This window comes from Pteropus medius, unplaced genomic scaffold (assembly GCF_902729225.1).
Source record: "Pteropus medius unplaced genomic scaffold, Ma_sr-lr_union100, whole genome shotgun sequence".
NCBI lineage: Eukaryota > Metazoa > Chordata > Mammalia > Chiroptera > Pteropodidae > Pteropus > Pteropus medius.
Window position 1 is genome coordinate 2,202,151 of NW_024344437.1, and position 26,435 is coordinate 2,228,585.

The following is a 26,435-nucleotide window of genomic DNA, read 5'->3' on the forward strand; positions in this document are numbered from 1 at the left end:
TGGATTGAGGAGGCTAGATTGTGAGGAGCCTGATTTGAAACTGATGTTACAAGCATGAAATAAATCATATTCCGCATGATATATACTGTTTTTTTTCCATGTAAAATATATGAATACATGGTTATAGTAGAAATTTTGGAGAAACATTTTAAAGCACAAATAAAGCACTTTTAATTCCAGTCCTTGGAAGTAGTTACTGTCCCAATTCAGCTTTAGTGTCACAGCAAGATGTGTTACTTAGGAATGTGACAGGATCAGCTCTGGATTTGGAATAACATCACATGAGGGGCCCAACAGGAAGATGGGCTGGTGAGGGGAGGCACAGGAGTGTGCAAGCAGAAGAAATAATTTTCCTTTCACCTTTCTAAGTTCTTCTGGCCAGGCTAATAATCAAATTAACATGAGACAGATTAACAGGAGAAAATGGCCAAAACTTATTACATATGTACATATAGGGATGCCATAAGAATATGAGACCCAAGGATGCATGGGATGGTTGAAGTTTATGTGACCAGTTTTGGACTAAGGAGAGGGATGCAGGGGTGTGGGATTTCAAAGGGAAAGTGGGCAATTCACAGGTAGTTGAGAAAGAGCAAACATGTAAACAAATTCTTGCTGGGCCACCCAGAAACAATGGGACACAGAGGGAGTCCAACAAACCGACTTGCTTGGCTCTTCCTGTCTGTCTCACTTAATTCATGTATGTTGAGATAAATATGCTAAGATGACTAGTTCTCTCCCTTTAAACAGGTTTTTTTTTTTTTTTTTAATTTGAAGTCCCCTAGGCAGATAAAGGGGGAAGGTCAAAAGTTCTTTCTGAGTCTTTCATTTCTTAATAACCAGCTTAAGATCAATATCTCGAAAGGCTTATTTGGGGTGGCAAACTGGTCTCCCCTCAATGTAGAATATAGCTTCCTGGAGTGGAAGAGACTCATTGGGGACGTCTGGAATGGACATAGCTACGAAATATGTGGCAGGATTTGGTGATTATTTGAATGTGAGATTGAGGAAGAAGAAGGATAGAATTTCCGTGGGCTGGTTCTGAGTCACAGGTGGCACCATGGTCTCTAGCTTGGGCAGATTAGAGAGTGGGGCTAGCAACAAATAGGGAATGAAGGAAGTAAAACTGTTTTAAGAAGGCTAATAGGGTCCATATCTTTCTCTTTTTTAAAAAAAATTAATAACCTTTACTTTTTAGAGCACTTTTAGGTTCATAACAAGTATTGAGTGAAAGATAGAGGTCCCTTGTAGCCCACACCCCCACGTGCACAGCCTCCCCAGCTGTGGGCATCCTCCACCAGACTGGTTCGCTCATTACAGTCACTGAACCTACAGTGACACATCATTGTCACTCCAGGTCCACAGTTAACAAGAGCTTACTTTTGGTGGTGTACATTCTGTGGGTTTGTTCAAATGTGTAATGACACTTAGTTTCACCTAACCTGGAAATCCTCTGTGCTCCGCCTATTTACTCCTCCTTCTCCCCAACTCCTGGCATAGATTCCATTTCTACATCGGAGCATATTGAGTTTAAGGATCCGGAAATGTGGACATCAGTGGTGTTCAAATTTTTAAAAAAAAATCTTTTTTTTAACAAAGGGCCCTTTCATCAAGGGAGCCTTATTAAGTAAGGCAAACGAAGAAGGCTGCTCTGGAGGAAGGTGGCCTCTGCAGAGGGACAGCCTCGTGCTTTGTGTTCCTCTGGCGTCTACCTCCTTCTTCCACTCTTGTTGCGTCTGAGGTTCGCTGACATCTCCAGAATTCTAAAGAACACAGTTTGGAAACTGCATGGCAAGCAAGTCGAGCTCAGAAGAAGGGCCAGGAGTTCCCAGATGCAATGACCTGGAACTCTTGTGCTTTTTTAAGACCCGGTGTTTTTTAATAGGGTTGGGTTTTTTTTGTTGTTGTTTTGTTTGTTTGTTTGTTTTGGGGGGGCTTGTTTGTTTGTTTTGGTCACTTTCCTTGGAGTTAAGCTGCCAGCTTCGATTTCGCTTTGCTATCACTGCACCTGCTAGTAGCATCTTCTCTTCCCTCTCCCAGTTTGCTGCCTTAATTTGATATAAACTTGAAAATCATATAAACATACTTGTTTAAACTGAGCTGAAAACAGTTGTAAATAGATCTGGTGATCTTTTCTGTGTAGACTTGATAACATCTGTTTAGGCAGGTAGAACCCCTGTTTTGCTTGTTGCTTGTTCTCATTATGTTTTGTGCAGGTGCAGTTGCCGCATAGTCAGATTTCATACAGTGATCACTCCATTTCTGTCAGGCTCCATTTACCCTCTTACCTTCTTCCTCTTTCTGTCTGATCTTGAGAGTACATAGAAAGTATATATTATGGGCTCAGAAATTTCTACCCACCAGATATACCTAGTGAATAGTAGCAGTTAATGTTGACTAGGAAGAAAATGATTACATAATTTTAATTCCTAGTGAGATGCTAATATGTTGAGATACTTAAGATAATATTTTTTTGATGTGAACATTTACCCTTTTCCCCCCTTCTTTGTCTCTGATCTGTTTCTTGTTTTTCTTTTTTCTTTTTTGGGGAGAGGGACGCCTTTTACTTCTACAATGAGGCATACAGGAGGAATAAGTATTGTTAACACTAAAAAACAATATCCCTGCATTAGCTTAAAGTTTTCAAACTGCTGTTGCATGCATTCTCTCAGTATGAAAGGTAGTGATTAGTGTTTCAGCTTTACACAGAGGAAACAGGATCCAAGTGGTTAATTATCTGAAGGTCACTGTTAGAGATGTTGCTAGGATTCGGACTCATGTCTTCTTCCTGCAAATCCTGTGTTTCATCCATTACATCATGTTGCCTCTTGTTAATGGAAACACTAGTTAACTTGTGAGCCCTTCCAAACTTGAATAATAAAATATTCTATTTGTGGGGTGTTGTGCAGTATTTCCAAGCATATACTGATAATAGGTTGGAATGCTAAAAACTTATGTCATGCTTTTCCCAAAGTAGTGTTGACATTCTCTTATAACAGTGTTATGAGTTGCTTACCCTTAAAATGTCTAATTATGCTCTTAGTATTCAGAATAATACATGGTGAAAAGATATAGCATACTACCTTAAATGTGACCCAAAGGATGAGCTGCATTCTTGAGGTTCCATCTTTACTGTTCTAATGTGTATTTTACTTCCCTTTCACTACATTTGGGATAAATAAAGTATCAAACAGGCAATGGAATGATTCCATCTCCAAAAAAAGTGGTAACAATAAAAGATATTTCTCATCTTTTTATTTTAAAAAATAATTCTAGATCTCCACCGAAACTTAAGAAATGATGTCGAGTCAGCATTGGCTTTCTAGCTGAAAAATCACGCTATGCGAGTGGCCCAAGGAACCGTATCTCAGGGAATTTAGTGAACATAGACCAGGATCTCCCCAATGGCTTATCAATATGGATTCCAGTGACATCAGCTGACCTTAGTGCTGCATAGCATGAGGACAGGCTGCCTAGTATAACTGTCTTGGTTTGGGCAAATATATCTCTTTTAGTTTGGGCCTTTTGTGTGAAATTCAGTATTAATATAAAAAGAAATCAAGCCGTCATGGGAGGCGTTCTATTTTAAATTGAGATTGTGTGTGTATTTTATGCACTGTGGAGATTTTGATAAATTTGTAGGCTTTTGTCAGATGAGACTCAAACAATCATTATGTCACTTCCTCTGGGCTACAGTGTACCAAAATTCAGGAATGGTGATAAAAAAGTATATTTTAAACTTCAAATATTCTTGCACTTAGTTGTGTATTGTAAGGTAAATTTGCTTAACCCAGTAATAGTTTAATGCAGTAGAGTCTATTGCATTCATATTTTGGGAGGTATCATAGAGTCATTTTTATGAAAGAATGAATTTCAAATCCATTCCGAGGGATTTGAAGTCAAAGAGATTCTGGAGTATTAGTAGATTCTTACACAACTTTAAATGTGAGATGTGTTAGTGCATGAAAAGAAATTTATATTTCTGCTTTTTTTCAGAATGCTCACAGTTATTGAATTTATGAATGTTTGTTAAATTTAATTATTTGATTTGGCTGAAGGCGTTTTGTAGTTTGCATTATAACAATAACTGATTCCAAGAAAATAAAACTCAATAATATTGATTAATGGTATGTAAAATTGCTCTTGGTTGGTTCTGAGATAGAAAATACATCTCATTAAAAATAACCTTTCCATATTAGTTCCATATTTTCCCCCTTGTTTCTTAGTGTCGAAGCAAGTGTTATTTTTAAAATAGTACTTTCCTTCTCCCTGCAAACTGCCACTGTTTGGGAAAATTGATATGTTTACGTGAATCAGCATTAAGTGGAAGAAGGACCTGAGAGGCTGGTGGAAAGCCAGGGATGGCACGGGGTGGCACCCTTTGTGGGTGTGGGCCGCTGAAAGGCTATAAGCCATACAGTGGTGCCTGGGGTAGGTGCAGGTTTCACAGCGTTTTATGTTGTCAGGGATTCTAATTTCTTTCAAGCCCTCCACATACTGATGGCACGTTCTTTTCCATCTCAAAATTAGAGTTAAAAAAAAAATCCCTCTAATTTTGACAGAAGGAGACTCTATTTGTAAATTCCTTGGAAGGTGGTGACGAAGCAAATTATTATAACATTTGGAATGAGATTTTTCTTTATTGGGGTAAAATACACATAAAACTTATAATTTTAACCATTTTAAAATATATAATTTAGTTGGATTAAGCACATTCACATTGTTGTGTAACCACAGCCACTCTCCATGTCCAGAACATTTTCATCCTCCCAAACTGTACTCGGTGCCTGTCAGCTCCCCGTTCTCCTTCCTTCCTGGTCCTGGGGATCTTTATCCTACTTTCTGTCTCTATGAATTTGCCTGTACTAGTTACCTCAGATAAGTGGAATCATACAAAATTTCTTTCTGTGTCTAAGTCCTTTCATTAGCGTCATGTTCTCAAGAATGATCCATGTTGTAGCATGTGTCAGAAGTGTCTGCCTTTTTTTTTTAACTTTTTAAAATGTTTTATTTTTGTTGTTGTTACCAAACATTATCATCATTTAAAAAAAATTTATGTATTTAAATCAGTTCCAAGTATCCAGTACATTGGTTAGACATCTACATAGTTCATAAAACAATCCCCCCAATTGCTCCCTCCCTCCCCTGGCCCTCCACCTAGCCAATATATTAATGCTAACTGCATTCCCTCTGCAGTGCTCCCCATCCCCGTGCCCAACTATCAACTACTAATTTGTACTGGAAATGTCTGTCTTTTAAAGGCTGAATAATATTCTGTTGGATGGATAGGCTACATTTTGTTCATGCATTTATCTGTCAACAGACATTTAGGTTTTCCCCACCTTTTGGTGATTATAAATACTGCTGCTACGAACACTGGTGTACAAGTACCTGAGTTTTCAATTCCTTTGTGTATATGCCTAGGAGTGCACTTACTGGGTCATATAGTAATTCTGCATTTAATTTTCGAGGAGCTGCCAAGCTGTTTTCCTCAATGGCTGAGCCATTTTACATTCCCATCAACAGTGCACAAAGGTTTTAATTTTTTCACATTTTTGCCAGCACTTGTTAGTTTCTATTTTGTTAATAATAGCCATCCTAATGGTGTGAAGTGGTATCTCATTGTGCTTTTGATTTGCATTTCCCTAATGACTAATGACATTGAGCGTCTTTTCCTATGCTTACTGGCCATGGTATGGCCTCTTTGGAGACACGTATATTCAGGTGCTTTGCCCACTTTTGAATTGGGTTGTTTGTTTTTCTGTTGTTGGGTTGTAGGAGTTCTTTGTATATTCTGAATATGAAACCTTTAATAGATACATGATTTGTGTGGAATGTGGTTTTTAATAGATAGTTTCCAAAATAATTTATATATGTCTTCCACCTATTTGTCTATGTATATGACTTTTCACATTTAAGAATTAATTTTGTGACATTTCATAACATGTAGTCATGTAAATAAAAGGAATCAAATATTTTTTAAATGCTTTGTTTCTAAAACCCACAAATCTTAGGTCACATTAATTTTAAACAAATCATGGTTAGATTAGAGGACATCTAGCCAGCATAAGAGATAACAGCCCAGTGTGTGATACAACACTCAGTGAGACAGCATTTATTCTGCAAATGAAATTTAAAAGGCCATTTGGCCTTTGTAGCTCTAGAAATTTGAATCATTGAAGAAAAATTAACTGCCATTCATCAGCGTCTGTTTTTTTCCCCTCAGTGTCCTCCTCATTTAAAAGCTTTCCTTTGAGTTGAGAGTTGTAAAACAGATAGATTAGAAATAAAAAAATGTTTAATTGGTTCCAGTGCTGCTTTTGACATATTGATATTTTGATAGTTATTAAAAATTCAGCAGCAACTCATAACTAAAAAACAAAGACATTTTAAAAAGTGTAAGAGCTTTCGAACAAGATAAGGACAATACAGATTTTTAGTCTCATTTATATGTGGTATCTTAAAAAAAAAAAGCAAAGAAAAACCCAAACTCATAGGTACAGAGAACAGATTGGTGATAGGGATATAGGCAGAATGGTTGAAGGGGGTCAAAGATACAAAGATACAAACTTAAAGATACAAACTCAAAGTTAAAAATAAATGTCATGGGATATAATGTATAGCATGGATACTATAGTTAATAATACCATATTTCATATTTGAAAATTGCTAGAAGAGTAGATCTTAAAAGTTCTTATTACAAGAAAAAAAATGTAACTATGTGTGATGATGGATGTTAACTAGACTTATTGTGATCATTTCAAATATATACAAATATTGAATTATTATGTCATACACCTGAAACTAATATAATGTCAATTATACCTCAATTAAAAAAGATTTTTAGGAAGAATAGATTAGAGGAGAGAAAGAGTAGGAATAGAGTAGAATGACCATGAGTCAGGGTTTCTCAGCCTCAGCTCTGCTGGTATTTGGGGCCGGATAATTCTTAGCCATGGGAGGGCCTTTCCTCTGTGTTGCATCCATGACTTCTACCAGTGGTACCCACTCCCTCCAGCCCAGTAATGGCAATCAAAAATATCTCTAGACATTGCCAACTGATCTCTCGGCGGGCCGAATGACCCCCTCTTCCTTTACTGAAGACTACTGGACTAGGGTCATAAGAGCCTAAGCTGAGTCTAGCAGCTGAATGGTGATAAAAAGATGAAAACAAGTGAAATTTTAAGTAAAGAAAAAGAAGAATATTTCTAATAATTAATGTTTATTAAGCATCTACTATTTTCCAGACACCAGCACTAGGTGACAGTCATTTAACAGAAATAATAATAAATATTTATTAAATGCCTATTTTATGTGAGGGATTAGCACTACGTAGAAGACTAAGAGTCACTGTCCTTAAAGGCTTTGTCTTTTAACAGAGCAGGGTCATACGGACAAGTAAACTACAAACCAAAGTGAAAATAGTAATAGGCACAAGGTACTGGCTGGGGAGAGAGCTCTGTCTGGCGACGCTGCAGAGGCCTGTGGTGCCCGAGCTGGATTTCAAGGGTAGCAGTTTGCCCCCTTGAGTGGGTTTTGCGGTGAGGTGGTGAATTGCCCGTGGTGTTTGAGTCTCTGAGTTGAAGACCAATTTGAGGCAAAGTTTTCTCCAGGCTGTCACCTCTGTCCAGGGAATAAAACTCCCAGATCATCATTAAACCCGAGATGACTTCCCTGTGCAACTGTACGTTTTCCCTGAGGTTTGAGTAGAGTGATCAGCACCTGCAAACCCCAGAGCTGTGCAATTTTAGTGACACTTTATGTACTTCACATATTATTTTGAATCATTAGCAGTGCAAGGGGATCAGGAGATGCATATCTAACTCCCATGATAAATCAGACTCTGCCAAATTACGTAGACAACAGCTTGTTGATTTTCAAAAGTTAAATAAAAGGCATAAAGGCATATTTGCATTCTCTGGTTAATAGTTTCTTTATTAACCAGTAGGTGTATTGTAATGGAACCTAGAAACAGATGGGACCATGTGGCTTAATTTGTGGAGTAGCAATTTATTGCTTAATCTCATAGCAGCAGTATTTGCCATTATGTAAGGAAAATACAATTATTTAGTGGCAACTTACATAATATATATTCAACAGTAGTGATGTTCTTCATATTTCCTTAATTATTTACATTTTTAAAATTTTATATTGAAAGAGAAAGTAATGAGCATCAAAGGAAATTACCAGTGCATTTATCTTCGGTTGCTCCATGTGGTCTCCGGCTCTGCTTTTTCTTCCCCAGCTTCTGTCCCACTAGTGACAGTAGTGTTCAGACTTGCTGAGGTCACTGCCCAGTTATTTTATTTGACTACATGTGATAAAGGTATTTGTTTAACATTTTGTTCAGAATTTTTTTAAAAGGTCAGAATGGTACTTTGGCATTGCAGGGTATGTTTTCTGATATGATTGTAAAATTGCATTAACTTATCAAGAATAATTATTTTTATATACTAAGAGCTGTGGAGACTCTTGAGATAAGATGCAAAAGCTATTTTCCCTCTCAATTCAGAGAAAATGAATCATCGTTATTCAGTCAGTTTCATCTTATCTGATGTTTTGTTTTTGAAAAAAAACATAAAATGTTCAATGTGGTAGTAACTAGATGATTTTTAGTTTTACGCACATTTGAATTACTAAAGACTGACTCCCATACCAGAGTGGCTGCTGCTGCTCGTGCCTCCTGCTAGTAAAGTTTTGAGAGTCCTTTGGCCCTGGAGCCAAGGCCTGACCCACTTCTCTCCTTGCCATTTCAGCTCTTCGTTGGTGGGAACCGTCCAACCATGGCCTCCTCATCCTCTCCTTGCCTCTTCTCCTTCTACTCCACCCTTTCCTCTGACTTTTCTCAGGAGCCCATTCATCCATTTAGCAAATATTAAACACCTACTGTATGCTAGGCTCTATTCTATGTGTTGGGGTACCAGTGAATAAAAGGACAAAAATCCATGTCCCGATAAGCCTATGTTGTGATGGAGAAAAAGAGACAATAAACAATAAAAATAAGAAAATATTTGAAAAGAAAGAACAAAGTTGGAAGGCTCACACTTCCCAGTTTTAAAACTTACTACAGTAATAAAAACAGTGAGTTACTTGGCAATAGGATATACATACAGATCAATGGCATAGAATTCGAAGTCCAGAAGTAAACCCAAATATCTGTGGCCAATTGAGTTTTAACAAATGTGTTAAGATTATTCCGTCAACAAACGGCGCTGGGACAACTGTGTGGTCTCATGCAAAATAATGAAGTTGAACCCCTATCTCATACCATATACAAAAATTAACCAAAAGTGATCAATGACCTAAAAATAAATGCTACATTCATAAAATTCTCAGAAGAAAGCATAGGGGTGAATCTTTATAACCTTGGATTTGGCAGTGGTTCTTAGATCTGACAAAGACCATGAGTAACAAAAGAAAAAGTAAGTTAGATGTTATCAAAATGAAAAACTTCTGGGTATCAAAGAGCATTATCATGAAAGTAAAAAGGCATATAGAAAAGGGGAAGTATTTGCAAATCATCTATCTTACCATTTATGTATTTAGAATATATAAAGAACTCTCACAGTGCAGCACAAAAAGACAATGGAGTTTAAAAATGGGCAAAAGATTGGAATAGACATTTTTCCAAAGAAGATATACAAGTAGTCAACAAGCATATAAAAAGATGCTCAACACCATTAGTCATTAGGAGACAGCACTTCACACTACTGGGGTGGCTATAATAAGAAACAAGCAAATAAACAACAGAAAATAAAGTTTGGTGAGGATGTAGAGAAACTGCAACTAATGTATTTCTGTTGAGAATGTAAAATGGTTCAGCTGCTGTGGAAAACAGCTTGGCGGTTTCTCAAAATGTTAAAACTATGTGACCCAATAGTTACACTCCTAGGTATATACTCGAAAAAAACTGAAAAAGGGACCCAAACAAATGCCTGTACACAAGTGTTCATGGCAGCACTGTTCACGATAGCCTGAAGAGGGAAATGGCCCAGACATTCAGCGGTTGAATTAATGAACAGATTGTCGTGTGAATACACACAGGCACGCACACAATGAAATACTAGTCAGCCCTAAAAAAGAATGAAATGCTGATACATGTTACAGTGGGGATGAACCTAGAGAACATTATATTATGCTAAGTGAAGAAGGCAGATACAAAAGGTCACATACTGTGTGATTCTATTGACATGTCCAGAACAGGTGATCCATAGAGATAGAATGTGGACTGGTGGTTGCCAGGCGGCGGGGGTGAAGGGGAGCAAGAGCAGGGCATAGAGGAAAACTGCTGAATGGTATGGGGTTTTATTGGAGAGGCGGAAACATTTGGAACTAGATAGAGGTGGTGGTACAGCATTGAGTATCCTAAACACCACTACTGAATTGTTCACTACTGAAGTGGATGATTTCATGTAATGTGAATTTCACCTTAATAAATTTTTTTTTTAAGTAAAATATATGATATGTTAACGGTAAATCCACTTGGGAAAAATAAAACAGAAAAGGGCGATAAGAAGAAGGGGCGGGGGTTGCGATTTAAAATAAGGTGGTCAGGGGAGGCTTTGTGGAGATGACACTTGAGTGAAGTTCTGAAGAGGATGAGTGAGGCAGCCAATGTGTGTGCCCGCAGGAGGAGTAGGGAAGAAACAGAAATTCCCTGAGGGAGTCGCAGGCCTGGTGTGTCCAAGAGGAAGGAAGGAGGCAGTCGGGTGGGTTAGAGAGAGCGAGGGGAGAGTAGAAAGAAGAGAGGTCTAGGGCAATAACAGGTGAATGCTCAAGTAAGCGTCACCCTAACATGTCACTGGGGTGGGGAAATAGTGGCGCAGGGCCTTGAAGACCATTGAAAGGACTTTAGCTTTTACTTAGAGCGAATAAAACCATTTGGAAGGTTTTGAGCAGAGAACGATCACGAAGTTGATTTATGTTTTAATAGGGTCAACAAGGGTGCTGTGTTATGTAAGAATAGACAAAGAAGCAAGTGAAAAAGCAGGGAGACCAGTTAGAAGGTTATATTAATAATCCAAGAAAACCTTTTTGTTTGGCTTCTGCTTTTTGCATACTGTACAATCTCATCCAAATTATAGTTTCCTTTTCTCCTTAAATGCTCCTAAATTTGGAACTTTATCCCTGTAGTTCAGCCCTGCCCTCTGAGCTCTGGATCCTGTATCTAACTGCTGACTGAATTCCACTTTGATAACATGCTTTCCCCAACCCTCCACCCACCTTACCACCTCAGACTCAGTATATTCAAAATAGACTTTACCGCATCTGTCTCACCCCCAACTCTAATTCCTCCTGAATTTACCATTTTGATGAATGGCATACCAACCCCCAGGTGCCCCATAAATTTTGGCTCTTCCTAGTCTCATGATCCTAACAATCAAAATTTTTTAATATTCTAAATTTTTTACTTTTTCAGGTAAATTTCAAAATCACTTTGTCGATTTATACAAAAAATACTACTGGGAATTTGGTCAAAATGCCATGGAATCTGTAGGTTGATTTGGGGAGAATTAAAATCTTAACAATAATGAGTCTACAAATTCGTGAACATGATATAAATTTCTCCATTTAATTTATGTCCACAGTGTTTTGCAGTTTTCATCATAGAGTTCTTGTTCATTCTTATTTGGTGTTTAATTTATTCCTGAGTGTCTTACGGTTTTTGATGGTATTGTAAATATTTTTATTTTTATTTTGTTTTCCACTTGTTTGCTAGTCAATGAGACTTTAATTATTTTTGTACATTTCTCTTGTGTCCTGCAACTTGATGAATTCACTAATTAGTTTTAATAGTTTTTTTTTTTTTTGATTCCTTGGGATTTCCTTTGTTATCCTTTCTGTTGTCTTTGAGTACAGTTTTACATCTTTTTTTATAAGCTTTATGCTGAATTTTTTTTTGCTCTGTTGCAGTGTGTAGGATATAAAATATTATGATGAACAGAAATGGTGAGTGTGGATTTTCTTGCTTTGTTTATAATCTCAGTGGAAAGTATTGAGAATTTCACCACTAATTCTCATGTGATCTTTTAAAGATTGTGGAACTTTTCCTTCTATTTCTAGTTTACTGAGAGTTGATAATATTTACAAACTCATGAGTGGATAGTGGCTTCTGTCAAATCCGTTTTCTGTATCTATTAAGATGATAATATAGTATTTCTCCTTTATTCTGTTAATGTGGTGAAACATGTTTTATTTATTTTCAAATGTAATACCAATCTTGCATTTCTGTAATAAGGCCCACTTGTCAGTATAACCCTTTTTATACTGCTGGATGTGATTTGCTAATGTGTGTTAAGGATGTTTACATCTATGCTTATTAGTAAAATTTGTCTGTGATTTCTTATAATATCCTTATCGGATTTTTATATCATGATTATGCTGGCCTCATTAAATGAGTTGGGAAGTCTTCCCTTCTCCTTGATGTTCTGAAGAGTTTGTGTATTATTACTTTTTTAAAATGTTTGATAGAATTCATCAATGAAGCCATCTAGACTTGGTGATCTCTTCTAAAGCAAGATTTAATCGTGAATTTAATTTCTTTAACAGATATAAGTTCAGATTTTCCTTTTTTAAGCCATAGGACATTTCCATCACTTCAGAATGGTCCCACTAATGAACTTTAGATAAATAACTTTGTAAGTTGGGGTCTGTATGAATTGAGCAATTATAACTAAAAATGCAAATGTAATATATCTTTTCTACCCAATAATGTATTAATTTTATTTCATTAACATTTATCAAAATTAGAATTTTTATTCTATTTTTATTATAAGCAGGTTATCAATTTTTGCATTTTTTTATTATTTAAGGAAAAATTTGCTTTAGAATTTCTTCTCAAGATATCCCCCATTTCTTAAGTTGATGCCAGTTTTCGAACAGATGTGAATATATTTTAGATTTCCTACACAGTGGTAGATTCTTCTGAATGGCAGGTTGAGCTTAAGCAGAGAACAGCTTTGTCGTAATAGGGAATACTATGCAGCAGTTAAAAAGAATGAAGTAGATTTATATAATATTAACATATAAAATACTCCCCGAACAAGTTGCAGAATGATTCAATATTTTTTAAAAATTTGAACTAATGCTATATTTTTGTGAAGACCTATCTGTGTAGAAATATGCAGAGTAAAATATCTAAAAGTAAGGCAGAATTTGTAACAATAGTTACACCAGGATGTACATGAGGGTTTGGGAATTGTGGTTGATGATCAGATGAAATTTAACCTTATCTATAATTTTAAAATTTTTATAAGAATAATAGCTTAATGTAGAACTTACATATTTAGAACTATAAAGTGCCCTAACAGATTTATGGTTTGTTTGTTTGTTCGTTTGAGCAGTTACTGTGAAACTCTTGAAAAACCAACTTGTAAAATCTACCAGGAGTGCTCTAAATCTGTTTTTTTTTTTTCAAATTATGGCACAAGAAAGTATTGCAAGTAAATTAAAAATGCAACTTAGAACTAAAATTCAAAGTTGAATATTATTCTGCTTACCACAAAACTTTAAAAACAAAATATTTAATAACATGAAAATGCTTACAATATATCATACATTGAAATAGGCAGAATATAAGACATATCTATAAACTAATCCTATTTTTTAAGTATATGTTTATTTAGAAAAAAAGATTTAAAAATTCACAAAAAATGTCAGTAGTGATCATCTCTGTGTAGAAGAACAGAGCCTTCTTTTTAGGAACTTTTCCATATTTTTCTAGATTTTCTTTTTCACGAACACAAATTATTTTTAAAATCCAGGGGAGAAAATCCCCTTTCCGTTGCAATTAAAGAAAAAAGGAAGGAAGAAAGAAAAGTAAGAAAGTCTGGGCAGGGCAGAGAAGGAATGAGAAAATAGGAAATTCTTAGCATTTGCGAACATGCTACAGGGAGTTCTGGTATTTTTAAATGAGAATGTTAGATATGTGTTTTAGAAACCTGGCAATTTGTAGAAGAGATTTCGGAGGGATGGAAGGAGAGGACGAGATGGTTTTGAATGATGTTTAGAAAGTAAAAAAATCCACAGGATTGTTAACAGATTGGTTAGGAGTGGAATGGGGGAAGGAAGGAGAGGTTTGTTTTCTCTGTTTTATATTTGTCATTTTAAAACCAAGCCATTCAAGTCTGTTTTGTAACTGTGCATTACTCTTTGATTTAGATAAAACTGATTTTCTTCTTTCTATGACAATAACTCGATTCTGAACCCTTTCACATTTGCTAAGGTGGTTCAAAATGACACTAAATCACGAAGTTTCAAGCTGCCCAGGGAAATGCTCTTTTTCAAGTGGATTAATATCTGAGTATAGAAACGATGATCCAAATCCTTTATTATTATTTTTTTAAATCTCAGCCTAAACAATTGTGCTGAGTAATATTCCCTAGGATAACTTAAAAAAGAAAAAGTACTATATTTTCTATGCCGAGGATTCAAAACTTAATCTATGTGCAACCAGTAGCAGAACAGGTTTTCTCTGATTAATTAAATCGGCATCGAAAGCACCTTTCTCTGGAATTCTATTTAATTTTTATTTAACAGTAATCCAGATTTAAAAATTTCAAGATCATCTAATTATTGGGCAGAATCATGATTTATTGGGAACCAATGGTTTTCAACAAAGGGCAACTTTTGCCCCCCAGGGGACATTTGACAATACCGGGAGACATTTTTAGTTGTCACAGCCTGCAGGTGTGCTACTGCCATATGGTGGATAGAGGCCAGGGATGCTGCTAAGCATTTAACAGCGCACAGGACAGCCCCGCATCCCTGCCCGAGAATCTGGCTCCAAATGCAATAGTGCTGAGACTGAGATACCTGCATTAGACCTTTGATGAATGTAGAGATGCGTGGGAGCTCACATTTTAGTAAAGGATGTATATCCAGATAGTACCATGTAGTTTCCAATAAGGAGATGGTTGGTGTATACGGGTGTACAGCATTGGGACTCATTAGAAAAGGGATGACCTAGGAAACTGAGGAAGATGTAGATATGAGGATTTAAGGTCGATGGAGTGGTAGAGGGGTCTAGCTGGTCCACCCAACCTAAGTCTAACCAGCACTGACTAACTGACTGCAGGACATAGGCTGAGTGGCACTGGGTAGTATGGAGTCTCTCACTCCCAGGTCATTCAAAGAAAACCAATAGCCATTATTGCCATGGAAGTGAGAGAATATGACAGCAATGAACCAATCATAAATCACAGCCAGAGAGTGTTCTTGGGGTGGTAAATGTACCGACAAGGGCTTAGATCGCTGGCATCTTAATGGTTAACTCAGGATTCCCAGGGAGACTTTAGGCGAGGGTCAAAGGGACCACACAGCCTCAGAAGAAGTGGGGTTCTGCCCTGGGACCTGAATCCGGGTGAGGCCACATGGAATAAGCGACACATGAGAAGTGTACAGCATCGTGAGTGATGATAGAGACCACATTTGGATAGGGGATCAAGAGGGCTTTGTGAAAGGCACTGGACTTTGAAGAGAGGAGATTCAGAGGTCAGGAAGAAGGCATGAGCCAGGAAGGGGTAATCGTAATCATTAACTCTTGGGATGCTCAGTAATTATTACATGTGTTTTGTGACTTTATAATCTGTGTATAGTGGGTGCTCAAGAAATGATTGTTCTTAAAGTTTTAATTCATTGTTCTAAAGCTCTTCTAATTGTAAGTTAGGATCCCTACTTTTTCTTAATCTTTGATTGAATTTTGGTTCTTAAATTTCCATCTGCTGAGAAATATTGTTTTTTTTTGTTATTGTTTCTTGGATTTTTTTTAAATTTACAATTTAAATTTAAAAAAATTTTCAGTTAAAGTTGACTTACAATATTATATTAGTTTAAGGTGTACAGCATAGTGGTTAGACATTTATATAACTTTCAAAGCTATCACCCTGTTAAGTCTAGTACCCATCTGACACCATATGTAATTATTACAATATTATTAACTATTTTACCTATGCTGTACTTTACATTCTCATGTGTTTTTATAACCAGCAATTTGTATTTCTTAATCTCTTCACCTTTTCATTCATCGCCCCAACGCCCCTCCCATCAAAATATTCTCTGTATCTATGAGTTTGTTTCTGTTTTGTTTCTTTTGTTTTTTAGATTACACATATAAGTGAAATCATATGATATTCGTTTTTCTCTGTCTGACTTATTTCAATTAGCATAATACCCCTAAGTTCATTTGTGTTGTCGCAAATGGCAGAATTTCATTCTTTTTTATGACTGAGTAATATTCCATTGTATATATGCATCTCTTCTTTAGCCATTCCTCTGTTGATAGACATATTGGTTGCTTCTATATCTTGGCTATTGTAAATAATGCTGCAATGAAAAACGGGGTGAATTAGTGGTTTGGATGTTTTCAGGTAAATATTCAGAAGTGGAATTGCTGAGTCATATGGTAGTTTTATTTTTGAGTTTTTGAGGAACCTTCATACTGTTTTCCTTAGTGGCTGCACCAATTTACAATCCCACCAACAGTGCATGAGGGTTCCCTTTTCTCTACATCCTTGCCTACACTTTGTTTATTTATTGATGATAGCCATTCTGACAGAAATGAGATGATATCTCATTGTGGTTTTGATATGCATTTCCCTGATGGTTAGCGATTTTGAGCATCTTGTCATGTCTATCAGCCATCTGTATGTCCTCTTTGGATAAATGTCTATTCAGGTCCTCTGCCCATTTTTTAATCAGATTGTTTGTTTTTTTGGTGTTTTGTGAGTTCTTTATGTATTTTTTGGATATTAACACCTTACTGGAGAGAAATATCATTGACTATTCACAATAGGGACCTTGTTATACGTGTCCCTTGAGATTTTGTTTTAAATTAATTAAAATATTTTATTATGTAATATTTGCTACTTTCAAAAGAGTATGTGGAACATTATAATAGTTAATATATGACAATATAACATAAAATGCAACATTGCTAATGCTACGTCTTCCTGTTGTGCTACTCCTCTACTTGAATTTCGTTTTCAACGCCTTGATGTTTAAAATATAATTTAATCACATGTGTAACTGTCTCCATGATATTCAGTTTTTGTTTTTAATTGTTAAACTTATAAAAATGATTTCATACTCTACGCAGTCTTCTAGGTTCTACTTTGTTTTTCATTTAACATTATGTCTCTAAGATTAATCTTTATTTGCCGGTATGTATTTTTGTTACTATATAATAAATTTATATAGTAATTTTGAAATCATTCCATTGTGAGATTATTCCATAATTTTTCTATCTATTGTCTGGTTGATAGATGGGTTATTTCCAGATTTTTACTATTTTGAATAAAGCTGCTATGAATACTATAGTATATGCAATAATGTCATTAGGGCAGTGCCTTTCAAAGGATTTTGTTTTAATCTTAATCCAACAGGACATATATACAAATACCTCTATCTCTCTATGCATCTATCACTTTAAAAAATCCAAAATGTAATACTACTCTGAAAAATGACTCTGGTAAATTTCAATCTAATTATAAAAATGCTGATAGAAACACAATAAATTGACTTCATTAATCATTTCTATCTAAAATTTGAAAACTGGTCTAAGATATGTACCAGGTTGTGGAATTACTAAGTTTTACCATAGGCAAAATTTTAATTTCACAAAGTGATGGCAAATTGTTTCTAAGGTGCTTGATCCGCCTATGCCTGCCAATTTTTGTTAATTGTATTTATATCAACATTTGGTATTTCAGACAAAATTAGGTTTTCAACAAGAAGTCTATTAACTTAGTTAATCAAATGAGGGCATATTAATGATTTTTACTTACGTTCTAATTTTACGATTAAAAATTTTTAGCCAAATAAAGTGCCAGGATTTCTAGATGACTGTTTGAGATCTTGCTTTGAAATGTCTTCACATTTTCTTTGCTTAAAAGTACATCTTGTTTATTCTGTTTACTTTGCTGCTCAAGTGTGCAACTATTGATCTATCTCGGTTGTAGCTTCGTGCTTGATTATTTTAAGTTAAGCATCACTGAGAAACTGTCTGCTGAGTAAAAGTTAAACCGACTGAGAAAGCAGCTGTGTTGTCCCTGATGTTGTATGACACATTTCACTCTAAAAAGGCTGAGATTTTAATGGACAGTGGTAATGTCAGTTTTAAAGCTCAGAGGGTTGGTTAAGTATGTAAACAGGCTGCTCAATGGAAAGTTTTGGTTGATTTTGTCAAAATGTGGCTTTTTATAGACCCAGCCTTAACATCTGAGGCTTCATAGTAAGATCTTAGTTCGGCTAATTTGTGGGCCTGTCATTTTTAAGGTTGAGAATGTCTTCCTGATATTTTCTTTATACTTGCTAGAATAGCGCTTCTGTATGTTGATGCATCTCTTCTTGGCCTTTGCTATGTTTTATGACTCCTTAGCATGTGAAAATCTCCTCGTTAGTCTAGATTCAGTGACTAAATCTACATAGAAAGAATTTTTGTTGTGCACAGTAACTGACTTGGTTATTCACGGATATCCTCTTGGTTAATGGGTAATCCACCATAACCTCGTAAGGCACTTTTCTTATGTCTCTCTGGCCTGGGTGGCTCCAACAAGAGGTAAACTTCTTTCCAATTTAATCTTTCAAGTCAGTGGCACAATCAAGCCTCATTACCCGGTAATGCCATTTTGTATATATCTCAACAATGGTATCATCATCATTGACAAAAATATTTCCAACATGATCTGGACTCTATGTCATTCTTCTGGGCGTATTTTCCTGGCTCAAGAATGTACAGAGCTGATCACAATGGATGAATTCACTTTTACTCCTGTACAGATTCTGTTTCTGTTGTGTTTTCTTTTTAGTTTCTGGATTCTTTCTCAACAGCGAGAATCTGCAGTGGAGGTCTAAAGAAGTACGTGGCTTACACGGTGAGAAAGCAGATGCCACATGAAATGGAAGGAGGATTTGAATTTATAGTGCAGAAATATTAAGTTTAATTGGTATCATTTCCTCAGTTATACCATATCTGCATTTTCAAGAGACTTCTACCTGTAGAAACCGTAACAAGCTGGAGCAGTTCAAGTTCATGCCCCAGAGTCCATCCACCTTCGGGCTAGGGAACAGGGGAACTGTCCTATGAGTACCAGCTACAGATCATGGGTCTCACTGGGCCTGGTACCATGAGGAAAATCCATTGCCCCAGGCTGGCCCAGAGTTTCAGACTCTCTGTGATGAAATCACTCTTTTGCCACCTTGTTGAAAATAAGAATAAAACAAAGCCTAAAATAGCCCCCCAAATATCTTTTATTACACTTTTAAGACTCTAAATATTTTGAAGGAGTTTAATGGCATTTTTTACTGACTTAGATTCTTTTAATTCTTTAGAAAATGAAGGTTTTGAATCTGGGAAGCTGTTCAGTTTTAGTACACAGCATAGCACCGAGCACATGGTAGAAACTCAATAAATATTTGTTGACTGAATCAAAGAATGAGTGAAAATGTTGAGAATTACTTCAGGATGGCTTCCCATAGGATATTTTAAAGAGCTTTTTAGAAATAATCCCTATTCCTTCCAGTGCATCTAAGCTCAAGTGAAGATAGAAAAATGGTTTAAGTCATACTGGGCATATGGTCATTCTTCTGAATTTCTCAGAGGACCAAAGTCGAAAAGAGGAAAAGTGAAAGGTCACTTGTGTTTACCATAATTGGGTTTATGGCTAGAGTTATGGAAATTAATTTAAAGATTTAGAGGGTGATAAGCCCCATATATATTACTTGTTTGTTGACATATGAGAAGTGCTGAATGAAAAATAGGGAAAGTTTTAAAACATGTTTTTGACCTCTGTGTGGCGTGGTTGCGATGCATGGTTCTGACATTCCAGTTTTAGGCTGAACCGCCTTTATTATTTATTTATTACATAGAAGGGGTGTGTGTGTGTGTGTGTGTGTGTGTGTGTGTGTGTGTGTGTGTGTGTTGGAGGGGAGCTCATTTCCTTAACACTCATCAGGGTTAAAAAATGACACCAAGGCTGTCCTGAGATGATTTCACAGCAACGAGAAGGTAGAAATATACCTAGTTACCTACAAAATCAACCTTAAAACACTCTTTAAAAAAGAGAAGTATCCCTTTTCCAAATGTGAGCTAAGCTATTCTACATGGATTTTCTTTTCTTCTGTTATTTAGAACAATACAGCTTATCTGTTTTCTGAAGGACATACTGGGAACATTTTTAAAAGTGGTTTATTGACTATATCAATGAAATAATACTTTTTTGTATTGCTTACAAAAAATCTGGAACAGCTTTTAAAATTCTTAAAGTTTTAAGGATGTTTGGTGTTTTGATGGGCAGAGTTTATAAGATAAAGTGTCCTCAAACTAATTTGATTTGCGCTGCAGTTTGCTAACAATGATGTTCTTTAGTGCCCCACAAAAACGTTTAGAGAAAATGGCCAGAATACATTTTTAAAGTTAGAATTATATTTTAAAAGTAAAATGTAAAAGTGAGATCTCTTAAGTCTACTAAAGAGTCTACATTGTTCCTAAAGAGTTAAATATATCTTTAAAAGCAAAAATTTGTAAAGTTTAGCAGTTAACTCTAGCAACTGCAACATCAAGTACTTGGTAAATATTTATTGAAAAAAAGGATATTTATTTTTGAAACGCTGTACATGTTTCAGATTTTTGTAAATCGAATCATACTTTTACATTTGTTATGAATCATTTTGTAAGACAAATAATCTCTCCCAAATTTATATTTATAGTAAACTCAGATTTTCTTAGGTCAGAATTGCTTTGAGTAAGGATACCTCTAAGATGCCTGTGTTGCATCTAAGATCTAGTTTATTCTTTTTGAGGTTGCTAAGGTACAGAGGTTTGATTTTTTTTTTTTAAGGATAACAGTTATTCATCAGTTTATAAACAATTCAGTAAAAATAGATTTCTAAGGATCTTCAATTTGTAGTTGATAAATTATTCATGCTGAAATAGTTGGCCTTGATTCTTATTCTCCTTGAGAATGTAGAATGTTTAATATGTAGAATCAACATATTAAAAGTTACAAACATAAGAGAAAAGAAAGTATTGCACTGTCAATAATGAAATAGTATACATTTGTGCATACATGAAATTTCAATCAGAGCACTCTAATACAAATAATAAAATGCATTAAAATTTGGCCTAAATGAAGAATAAGCTCTAAGTCACACACAGTCTATTTTGTGGCAACCCTATTTGTGTCTCAAAGACCTTTTTCATTTCTATTATCTTGTTTGTCTGCTGAATTCTGGCTGTGTAATTAAAGTTTTAGGATAAGTAAGAGCTCCTTTTGAATGGGTTGTCTTTGTAAGATGTTTCTACCTACTAAGTGGGAATGTAAGACTTACCTGGGGAATGAAAAACATGGAGCCACATTTGAGAGTAAATCACACTGATTTTTGAATGGATACTGGGAATCCAGCCTTCTTGTAGTTTTACCAAGAGCTAAACCAAAATCTGTAGACATCTCAGAGAGACTAATCATGGTACTGCTTGAAAATGTGGTGGCGGGAGGGAAGTTAATCTTTGTTAATAAAAAGTTTATGCAGAAAGAAGTTCAGGTATGAAGCAGAATCAATGCTTGAGAAAACAATAGACACAATATTTCCCACTGTTTTACTCTTCTTCTCTGTTATCTATCGATTGTGATCTTTCTGACTCTGGAGGTATTTTCCAGTCGATACGAAGTTTAAGAAGTACGGAAGTGACGAATCTTCCACCCTTCTCTCCCACCACCATTCCCTTTCCAAAAGTAACTGATGTTGTTAGTTTTTGTGCATCCTTTCAGAGTTATGAATGTGATTTATCTCCAGCCCCTTCCTCTAAGTTATTATATTAAAGGATTCAAAAGATAAGGAACATAAGAAATGTAAATAGTCTGTATTACCATTTCAGAATTTCTTCTGACTGCCTAATTTCCAAGTGCTGACTGGTATGCTCATCACAAAAAATATTTAGAAGTGTTACTTTTTACCCACTTAAGAGCACAGCCTACTTGGTAGGAATGTGACCAGTTTACAGTTTGAGAGTTTATCGTAAGCGATATTTTTGCGACTCTAATAGTTAAGTGCCCAAGTACCTGCTAGGCTGTACTGCTTCTTGATCCAGGTCTGGTCACCTCCTTGTGACCAGAGAGTCCAGTGGTAAAGGACACAGGTTTTGGGTTGAGTGGTGAGCAAACCTCATGTTTCATGAGTAGAGCTACTTTTTCTGCAGCTCCTCAGAGGAGGAGCCTGCAATGGCTTTGTTGTCAGCCATGCTGACTGACTGGTTCCCGCAGGAACTTGCCTTTTGTTTTCTACCAAGTATTTCAGAACACACTCCCCATTTCCCACCTTTCTTTGTGCCTCAGATCTCTGCCCCCACCAGTCTTACTCAGATTTCTCAAGATAATCTTGGAGAAGGGATGCTTTCATCTTCCTGTGACCAGATGGACAAACCTAGCTGTGTCTGCCCTTATTCTCTCCTCTTCCCGTCTGTGGTCCCCCTTCCTCTACCTTTTGCAATGTGAATCTCTTCTTTTTGCTGATTAATTCCTCTTGATCTGTAAGATGCTCTGCAGAAGCCCTCATCTTAAGACAACAAAACTAAATAATACATCACCGATCTCACCTTCCTCAGCAGCACTCACCCCTGTCTGTCTCCCTGCTAGTCTCCCATCCCACCCTTCTCCATGGAAGCAGCCAGTGTGATCATTTAAAACTATGCCAAATCATTTAACTTCTTTGCTTTCGAAACCCATTCAAAGGCTCCCCTTTGTACTTAAAATCTATTTTCCATATATCGCCTTCAAGGTCCAGTACGAGCTGCCTCCAGTCTCCCCCCAACCTCCTGCCTCACCTCCAGCTGCTCACCTCCTTGCCCATTCCTTTCCTTCAGTTTCCCAGACGCACCAAATTCTCCCATCCCTGCACGACCGTCTGAGAACTTCTGCCTGGAATTCTCATTCCACAACCGCTGAAGAGGCTGGCACTTCCTCATCCTCTCAGTTTGTTACCTCCTCAGTGAGTTCCTCACCAGTAGATCCAAGGAGGTCCCTCACTCTTGCTTTTCTCTGTCCCTGTGCCATGTCTGTTGACTGTGTAATACTCCATGGTTTGTTAACATCGGCCTGCTTAATATCAAGACAAGACTCTAAGTTCCATGAGGGTCAGGGCCACGTCTGCGTTGCTCGCCACTAGGCGTTGCTTGGACCGTTGTAGGCATTCCTAGTAGCTTTGTTTGTTGAGACGTATGAATGATGAATACTGCCTTACAAACCAAGGCTTGGCTCTGGTTATCCTTTCCTTTACAGAGAGCCAGTCTTTCGGTTGTGCTACGTGCCCCTTTAGAATCACGGCCTTTTGGAGGTTGAAGAGACTTTGGAGGGCTTCTACTTCCTGTCGTGCATGCCCCTTCCCTCATCATCATGCTTTTCAGTGGAGCTCAGACCCAGCCTTGGGTTCTGGCGCTCTGTTGCTCAGTCTCAGCATGAGGGCGGAGGCAGCCAGTGTTGCCTTCCTCCCGTCTCCTCTGGGGGCAGGATTCTGTTGCAGTGACTGAGGCGGTGGGACTGGATGGAGCCAGAGTGCTGGGGTCTGAATGCTTTCGCTGCCACTTACTAGCTGTGTGATCTTTTGCAAGTTGTTTAATTTTCAGTGTGCCTCAGTTTCCTCATATGTAAAGATCACTTCGGGTTATGCCTTACGATACAAACCTGTGACTGCCACTCCTTTGGAGCATGTAGGGATAATAGACTAATTTAAGTGAGGACAGTTTGAAATACATCTGTGTGTGTGTGTGTGTGTGTGTGTGTGTGTGTGTGTGTGTGTGAGAGCCTGGTTTCTCATCAAGAAAGAAACCAGTACAGCAATAAGACTTCTTTTGGGCATTCTTTTGAATGTTTTTACCCTTTGAAGGCACTTCTTATTGTTGTATTAATTACTGGTTTACAAAAAGTGTCGCTAATGTACTCAAGGAAACAGTCTGTTCCTTTAAAGGAATTAAGTATTCCTTCGGCAACTGTGTCCATATTCTAAATTTGGTTAGTGAACCAAGTTTTATAGAGGGAATACCAAGGTTTACTTAATGTTAGTCCTGAGTTATAGGGTCAAAATTGATAAGGTTGAAATAATGAAACGAAGATGTTCTGTCATGGTGGATGATTTTAGAGTGGGCCCTTCCAGAATGGGCAAGTGATGACCCCTGGGCTGACTGCTGTACAGCTGGAAGGTGATGTAGACCTTTCTTGGCCACAGTGACCGAGAAGCAGTGCTCAGGAAGGATTGTCCAAAGATTCCATTTGTTCAGTGCTTGGGCATGGACACAGAGCAGCCAACAACATATCCATTGTAAACAATACTTTTTGGATTTTATTTTCTTCAGGATTAAAATCACCAATTGAATCTTACAAGGAGTGGAAATAATCTCGAGTAACTGCTAACAGGAGTTGGATTTAAACTGACAACTTAAAAATAGAAGGTTCGTATCACCCTAACTTTGATCCTGCCTGGCAAATTTGATTTTAGTGTGGAATTATGTACACTTAAATCATGGTGTATGCATGTGGTCAGTGCCGCTTTTCTTGTAAACAGTCCTGTTTATTTTAAAAACTTGAAAATGATAAGTTGTTTTGCTCACTCGGTTGGGGTTTATTGTAAAACCCAGATGCCAGAAAAAGAGAGCACTGTTTTTGTGCTTGAGAGCACATGAAGGGGACCATGAGTGAACTGGTGAAGGGACAGTCATGGTGCTTTTTTTTCTCTTCTGCCTGAAGAAGGAAAGCTCTGATGGTCGACCAATGGCATTGGTGGCAATTGGGAATGTGAAGGCCTTGGTGAAGGTGTCTAACACCATAATACATTTTCATTCTTATTCCTTAATGGCAATAAAAATAATGCTAGAAAGAAACAATGCTAGAGAGAAAAGTAGGAATTGTGTTGTGTTGGTAGATGACATTTATTATTAAAAGGAGAAAAAGTTGAGAACCATATGATTTCACTCATATGTGGGATATAAAACTGAAAGCATCAGACAAACAAGACAGAAACTCATGGACACGGACAACAGTTTTGTGAGGTTGGAGTGGGGAGGTAGATAAGGGTAAAGAGGGTCAAATATATGGTGACAGAAGGAAATTTAACTTTGGCTGGTGGACACACAATGCAATAAATATATGACATATAATTGTACACTTAAAACCTATATAACTTTATTAATAAATTTATAAAATAAGTAAAATAATAAAATAAAGTAAAAGTCAATTTGACAACCATGGAAGAAAAATTATTGTTTTGCTCTGCTCTGTGCATTACAGCTTCATGAGTGACGGTCTCTTCCTCGGACTTCCCGGGGTGGGGCAATGTAGCTTAACAGCAGCTGATGAGCCCTGCAATCCCATGCGGCACTTGTAGCCACAACCATGGCATCATGGAAGCATCACCTAGCCCCTCTTGATCTGCAGATGAGGAAATAAGGTGGCCCAGAGGGACCGTATGACTTGCCAAAGATCGCACAGTTGATGTGTAACAGGGATACACAAATTTTCTTACAGAAGTGAGAATTTAGCCACAAAAAAATTGTCAGAAAACTATTCTAACCCACCAAGTTAGTATATTTTTTATTTTTTTTTTACCTTTTTTTTTTCACCCAACAATTTTTTGTTTATGGTGACATTGGTTAACAAAATCTGGTAAGTTTCAGGTGTACAATTTAACAGTAAGACATCTATATATATATATATTGCATTTGTGTATTCACTACCCACAGATTTCTTTCTGTCAGCACATATTTGACTCCTTTTATCCCAACTACCTCCCCGCTAGTTTTTTTTTAACTGACTTAAATTCCTCCAAGTACCTCTCAGTTGTCATCCGGGAATCCTTACAGAACCCCTTGCATTGGCCATGGATGACGACTCTGTAGCTCTTGCTATACTTTGTAGAAATTATCTGATCATGTGTTTGTTATAAATCCTTCCTGTACATTCATCTTTAAAAAATAGAGCATAATTTAAAGTTTATTTTGTTTCAAACTTTTTTGTTCTTTATAGTAATGGAGTAACTACAAGCAATATCAACAATCCCTCCTATTTTTGCTAGAGTTTTATTTATTTATTTATATGGTGACATTGGTTAACGAAATCCAATAAGTTTCAACTGTACACTTTAACCATAAGGCATATATATATATATTTACTCTGTATGTTCATCTCTCATAGTTAGATTTCTTTCTATCATCACATATTTGATCCCCTTTACCCTGTCTACCTCCCTCACCCGCCTCCCCGCTACCCTCTGGTACCCCCTAGTCCATTGTCCATGTCCATGAGTCTCTGTTTGTTTGTCCTATTCATTTGTTGCTTTTAGGTTTATATCCCATATGTAAGTGATATCATGTGATTTTTCAACTTTTTCTATCTGGCTTATTTCACTTAGCATGATTATATCGAGGTCCATCCATGTTGTCGCAAATGGCA

The 26,435-nt window shown here is 36.8% G+C and overlaps 1 protein-coding gene across 8 annotated transcripts in view; it reads left to right on the plus strand.

Moving 5' to 3' along the window:
* SMAD9 (SMAD family member 9) overlaps window positions 1–26,435 on the plus strand; it is a 76,191-nt gene that overhangs the window by 8,654 nt on the left and 41,102 nt on the right. For 2 of the 8 annotated variants that reach the window (XM_039872968.1, XM_039872967.1), the window contains one exon: window positions 24,344–24,439. The exons of 5 other annotated variants lie outside the window; for them this stretch is intronic. The gene's annotated coding sequence lies outside the window, so the exon portion shown is untranslated. Of the gene's footprint in view, window positions 1–18,806; window positions 18,873–24,343; window positions 24,440–26,435 lie in introns of those variants that run through there. One more of the 8 variants, XM_039872974.1, reaches the window with a different exon arrangement.